Below are 7,737 nucleotides of genomic sequence, written 5' to 3'. Positions count from 1 at the left end.
AAACAAATGCGTTAAACAAATTCGTACTCGTTATTATCAATTTAACTCTAGAATTAAAGGATATACAACGAGAAACAACGTTTGACAACCTTTAAACAGTTTTAATAACTATCTCAAAAATTGTCACTCTGATGCAAACAACTGATGAGTTATCTACTTAAATTTGTTGAACAAAACGACTTACGTATTTTAAGTATGCTAACCTTTAGCCCGGTAAGCAAATTAAAAAAAAAACGCAATATGTAGGCTACACGAGAACGGAGACGTCGAGTAACCAAAACAAATGCGTTAAACAAATTCGTACACGTTATTTATCAATTTAACTCTAGAATTAAAGGATATACAACGAGAAACAACGTTTGACAACCTTTAAACAGTTTTAATAACTATCTCAAAAAATTGTCGCTCTGATGCAAACAACTGATGAGTTATCTACTTAAATTTGTTGAACGAACAAAACGACTTACGTATTTTAAGCATGCTAACCTTTAGCCCGGTAAGCAAATTAAAAAAAAAACGCGATATGTAGGCTACACGAGAACGGAGCCGTCGAGTAACCAAAACAAATGCGTTAAACAAATTCGTACACGTTATTTATCAATTTAACTCTAGAATTAAAGGATATACAACGAGAAACAACGTTTGACAACCTTTAAACAGATTTAATAACTATCTCAAAAATTGTCGCTCTGATGCAAACAACTGAGGAGTTATCTACTTAAATTTGTTGAACAAAACGACTTACGTATTTTAAGCATGCTAACCTTTAGCCCGGTAAGCAAATTAAAAAAAAAAACGCAATATGTAGGCTACACGAGAACGGAGACGTCGAGTAACCAAAACAAATGCGTTAAACAAATTCGTACACGTTATTTATCAATTTAACTCTAGAATTAAAGGATATACAACGAGAAACAACGTTTGACAACCTTTAAACAGTTTTAATAACTATCTCAAAAATTGTCGCTCTGATGCAAACAACTGATGAGTTATCTACTTAAATTTGTTGAACAAAACGACTTACGTATTTTAAGCATGCTAACCTTTAGCCCGGTAAGCAAATTAAAATAAAAACGCAATATGTAGGCTACACGAGAACGGAGACGTCGAGTAACCAAAACAAATGCGTTAAACAAATTCGTACACGTTATTTATCAATTTAACTCTAGAATTAAAGGATATACAACGAGAAACAACGTTTGACAACCTTTAAACAGATTTAATAACTATCTCAAAAATTGTCGCTCTGATGCAAACAACTGAGGAGTTATCTACTTAAATTTGTTGAACAAAACGACTTACGTATTTTGAGCATGCTAACCTTTAGCCCGGTAAGCAAATTAAAAAAAAACGCAATATGTAGGCTACACGAGAACGGAGACGTCGAGTAACCAAAACAAATGCGTTAAACAAATTCGTACACGTTATTTATCAATTTAACTCTAGAATTAAAGGATATACAACGAGAAACAACGTTTGACAACCTTTAAACAGTTTTAATAACTATCTCAAAAATTGTCGCTCTGATGCAAACAACTGATGAGTTATCTACTTAAATTTGTTGAACAAAACGACTTACGTATTTTAAGCATGCTAACCTTTAGCCCGGTAAGCAAATTAAAAAAAAAACGCAATATGTAGGCTACACGAGAACGGAGACGTCGAGTAACCAAAACAAATGCGTTAAACAAATTCGTACACATTATTTATCAATTTAACTCTAGAATTAAAGGATATACAACGAGAAACAACGTTTGACAACCTTTAAACAGTTTTAATAACTATCTCAAAAATTGTCGCTCTGATGCAAACAACTGATGAGTTATCTACTTAAATTTGTTGAACAAAACGACTCACGTATTTTAGGCATGCTAACCTTTAGCCCGGTAAGCAAATTAAAAAAAAAACGCAATATGTAGGCTACACGAGAACGGAGACGTCGAGTAACCAAAACAAATGCGTTAAACAAATTCGTACACGTTATTTATCAATTTAACTCTAGAATTAAAGGATATACAACGAGAAACAACGTTTGACAACCTTTAAACAGTTTTAATAACTATCTCAAAAATTGTCGCTCTGATGCAAACAACTGATGAGTTATCTACTTAAATTTGTTGAACAAAACGACTTACGTATTTTAAGCATGCTAACCTTTAGCCCGGTAAGCAAATTAAAAAAAAAAACGCAATATGCAGGCTACACGAGAACGGAGACGTCGAGTAACCAAAACAAATGCGTTAAACAAATTCGTACACGTTGTTTATCAATTTAACTCTAGAATTAAAGGATATACAACGAGAAACAACGTTTGACAACCTTTAAACAGTTTTAATAACTATCTCAAAAATTGTCGCTCTGATGCAAACAACTGATGAGTTATCTACTTAAATTTGTTGAACAAAACGACTTACGTATTTTAAGCATGCTAACCTTTAGCCCGGTAAGCAAATTAAAAAAAAAAACGCAATATGTAGGCTACACGAGAACGGAGACGTCGAGTAACCAAAACAAATGCGTTAAACAAATTCGTACACGTTATTTATCAATTTAACTCTAGAATTAAAGGATATACAACGAGAAACAACGTTTGACAACCTTTAAACAGTTTTAATAACTATCTCAAAAATTGTCGCTCTGATGCAAACAACTGATGAGTTATCTACTTAAATTTGTTGAACAAAACGACTTACGTATTTTAAGCATGCTAACCTTTAGCCCGGTAAGCAAATTAAAAAAAAAAACGCAATATGTAGGCTACACGAGAACGGAGACGTCGAGTAACCAAAACAAATGCGTTAAACAAATTCGTACACGTTATTTATCAATTTAACTCTAGAATTAAAGGATATACAACGAGAAACAACGTTTGACAACCTTTAAAGAGTTTTAATAACTATCTCAAAAATTGTCGCTCTGATGCAAACAACTGATGAGTTATCTACTTAAATTTGTTGAACAAAACGACTTACGTATTTTAAGCATGCTAACCTTTAGCCCGGTAAGCAAATTAAAAAAAAAACGCAAAATGTAGGCTACACGAGAACGGAGACGTCGAGTAACCAAAACAAATGCGTTAAACAAATTCGTACACATTATTTATCAATTTAACTCTAGAATTAAAGGATATACAACGAGAAACAACGTTTGACAACCTTTAAACAGTTTTAATAACTATCTCAAAAATTGTCGCTCTGATGCAAACAACTGATGAGTTATCTACTTAAATTTGTTGAACAAAACGGCTTACGTATTTTAAGCATGCTAACCTTTAGCCCGGTAAGCAAATTAAAAAAAAAACGCAATATGTAGGCTACACGAGAACGGAGACGTCGAGTAACCAAAAAAAATGCGTTAAACAAATTCGTACACGTTATTTATCAATTTAACTCTAGAATTAAAGGATATACAACGAGAAACAACGTTTGACAACCTTTAAACAGTTTTAATAACTATCTCAAAAATTGTCGCTCTGATGCAAACAACTGATGAGTTATCTACTTAAATTTGTTGAACAAAACGACTTACGTATTTTAAGCATGCTAACCTTTAGCCCGGTAAGCAAATTAAAAAAAAAACGCAATATGTAGGCTACACGAGAACTGAGCCGTCGAGTAACCAAAACAAATGCGTTAAACAAATTCGTACACGTTATTTATCAATTTAATTCAAGAATTAAAGGATATACAACGAGAAACAACGTTTGACAACCTTTAAACAGTTTTAATAACTATCTCAAATATTGTCGCTCTGATGCAAACAACTGATGAGTTATCTACTCAAATTTGTTGAACAAAACGACTTACGTATTTTAAGCATGCTAACCTTTAGCCCGGTAAGCAAATTAAAAAAAAAAACGCAATATGTAGGCTACACGAGAACGGAGCCGTCGAGTAACCAAAACAAATGCGTTAAACAAATTCGTACACGTTATTTATCAATTTAACTCTAGAATTAAAGGATATACAACGAGAAACAACGTTTGACAACCTTTAAACAGTTTTAATAACTATCTCAAAAATTGTCGCTCTGATGCAAACAACTGATGAGTTATCTACTTAAATTTGTTGAACAAAACGACTTACGTATTTTAAGCATGCTAACCTTTAGCCCGGTAAGCAAATTAAAAAAAAAACGCAATATGTAGGCTACACGAGAACGGAGACGTCGAGTAACCAAAACAAATGCGTTAAAAAAATTCGTACACGTTATTTATCAATTTAACTCTAGAATTAAAGGATATACAACGAGAAACAACGTTTGACAACCTTTAAACAGTTTTAATAACTATCTCAAAAATTGTCGCTCTGATGCAAACAACTGATGAGTTATCTACTTAAATTTGTTGAACAAAACGACTTACGTATTTTAAGCATGCTAACCTTTAGCCCGGTAAGCAAATTAAAAAAAAAACGCAATATGTAGGCTACACAAGAACGGAGCCGTCGAGTAACCAAAACAAATGCGTTAAACAAATTCGTACACGTTATTTATCAATTTAACTCTAGAATTAAAGGATATACAACGAGAAACAACGTTTGACAACCTTTAAACAGATTTAATAACTATCTCAAAAATTGTCGCTCTGATGCAAACAACTGAGGAGTTATCTACTTAAATTTGTTGAACAAAACGACTTACGTATTTTAAGCATGCTAACCTTTAGCCCGGTAAGCAAATTAAAAAAAAAACGCAATATGTAGGCTACACGAGAACGGAGACGTCGAGTAACCAAAACAAATGCGTTAAACAAATTCGTACACGTTATTTATCAATTTAACTCTAGAATTAAAGGATATACAACGAGAAACAACGTTTGACAACCTTTAAACAGTTTTAATAACTATCTCAAAAATTGTCGCTCTGATGCAAACAACTGATGAGTTATCTACTTAAATTTGTTGAACAAAACGACTTACGTATTTTAAGCATGCTAACCTTTAGCCCGGTAAGCAAATTAAAAAAAAACGCAATATGTAGGCTACACGAGAACGGAGACGTCGAGTAACCAAAACAAACGCGTTAAACAAATTCGTACACGTTATTTATCAATTTAACTCTAGAATTAAAGGATATACAACGAGAAACAACGTTTGACAGTTAAACAGTTTTAATAACTATCTCAAAAATTGTCGCTCTGATGCAAACAACTGATGAGTTATCTACTCAAATTTGTTGAACAAAACGACTTACGTATTTTAAGCATGCTAACCTTTAGCCCGGTAAGCAAATTAAAAAAAAAACGCAATATGTAGGCTACACGAGAACGGAGACGTCGAGTAACCAAAACAAATGCGTTAAACAAATTCGTACCCGTTATTTATCAATTTAACTCTAGAATTAAAGGATATACAACGAGAAACAACGTTTGGCAACCTTTAAACAGTTTTAATAACTATCTCAAAAATTGTCGCTCTGATGCAAACAACTGATGAGTTATCTACTCAAATTTGTTGAACAAAACGACTTACGTATTTTAAGCATGCTAACCTTTAGCCCGGTAAGCAAATTAAAAAAAACGCAATATGTAGGCTACACGAGAACTGAGCCGTCGAGTAACCAAAACAAATGCGTTAAACAAATTCGTACACGGTATTTATCAATTTAACTCTAGAATTAAAGGATATACAACGAGAAACAACGTTTGACAACCTTTAAACAGTTTTAATAACTATCTCAAAAATTGTCGCTCTGATGCAAACAACTGATGAGTTATCTACTTAAATTTGTTGAACAAAACGACTTACGTATTTTAAGCATGCTAACCTTTAGCCCGGTAAGCAAATTAAAAAAAAAACGCAATATGTAGGCTACACGAGAACGGAGACGTCGAGTAACCAAAACAAATGCCTTAAACAAATTCGTACACGATATTTATCAATTTAACTCTAGAATTAAAGGATATACAACGAGAAACAACGTTTGACAACCTTTAAACAGTTTTAATAACTATCTCAAAAATTGTCGCTCTGATGCAAACAACTGATGAGTTATCTACTCAAATTTGTTGAACAAAACGACTTACGTATTTTAAGCATGCTAACTTTTAGCCCGGTAAGCAAATTAAAAAAAAAAACCCAATATGTATGCTACACGAGAACGGAGCCGTCGAGTAACCAAAACAAATGCGTTAAACAAATTCGTACACGTTATTTATCTGATGCAAACAACTGATGAGTTATCTACTCAAATTTGTTGAACAAAACGACTTACGTATTTTAAGCATGCTAACCTTTAGCCCGGTAAGCAAATTAAAAAAAAACGCAATATGTAGGCTACACGAGAACTGAGCCGTCGAGTAACCAAAACAAATGCGTTAAACAAATTCGTACACGGTATTTATCAATTTAACTCTAGAATTAAAGGATATACAACGAGAAACAACGTTTGACAACCTTTAAACAGTTTTAATAACTATCTCAAAAATTGTCGCTCTGATGCAAACAACTGATGAGTTATCTACTTAAATTTGTTGAACAAAACGACTTACGTATTTTAAGCATGCTAACCTTTAGCCCGGTAAGCAAATTAAAAAAAAACGCAATATGTAGGCTACACGAGAACGGAGACGTCGAGTAACCAAAACAAATGCGTTAAACAAATTCGTACACGTTATTTATCAATTTAACTCTAGTATTAAAGGATATACAACGAGAAACAACGTTTGACAACCTTTAAACAGTTTTAATAACTACCTCAAAAATTGTCGCTCTGATGCAAACAACTGATGAGTTATCTACTTAAATTTGTTGAACAAAACGACTTACGTATTTTAAGCATGCTAACTTTTAGCCCGGTAAGCAAATTTAAAAAAAAACGCAATATGTAGGCTACACGAGAACGGAGCCGTCGAGTAACAAAAACAAATGCGTTAAACAAATTCGTACACGTTATTTATCAATTTAACTCTAGAATTAAAGGATATACAACGAGAAACAACGTTTGACAACCTTTAAACAGTTTTAATAACTATCTCAAAAATTGTCGCTCTGATGCAAACAACTGATGAGTTATCTACTCAAATTTGTTGAACAAAACGACTTACGTATTTTAAGCATGCTAACTTTTAGCCCGGTAAGCAAATTAAAAAAAAAACGCAATATGTATGCTACACGAGAACGGAGACGTCGAGTAACCAAAACAAATGCGTTAAACAAATTCGTACACGTTATTTATCAATTTAACTCTAGAATTAAAGGATATACAACGAGAAACAACGTTTGACAACCTTTAAACAGTTTTAATAACTATCTCAAAAATTGTCGCTCTGATGCAAACAACTGATGAGTTATCTACTTAAATTTGTTGAACAAAACGTCTTACGTATTTTAAGCATGCTAACCTTTAGCCCGGTAAGCAAATTAAAAAAAAAAAAACGCAATATGTAGGCTACACGAGAACGGAGACGTCGAGTAACCAAAACAAATGCGTTAAACAAATTCGTACACGTTATTTATCAATTTAACTCTAGAATTAAAGGATATACAACGAGAAACAACGTTTGACAACCTTTAAACAGTTTTAATAACTATCTCAAAAATTGTCGCTCTGATGCAAACAACTGATGAGTTATCTACTCAAATTTGTTGAACAAAACGACTTACGTATTTTAAGCATGCTACCCTTTAGCCCGGTAAGCAAATTAAAAAAAAAAACTCAATATGTAGGCTACACGAGAACGGAGACGTCGAGTAACCAAAACAAATTCGTACACGTTATTTATCAATTTAACTCTAG

This window comes from Eurosta solidaginis, unplaced genomic scaffold (assembly GCF_040869045.1).
Source record: "Eurosta solidaginis isolate ZX-2024a unplaced genomic scaffold, ASM4086904v1 ctg00001051.1, whole genome shotgun sequence".
Taxonomy (NCBI): Eukaryota; Metazoa; Arthropoda; class Insecta; order Diptera; family Tephritidae; genus Eurosta; species Eurosta solidaginis.
This window is presented reverse-complemented; position numbering follows the sequence as displayed.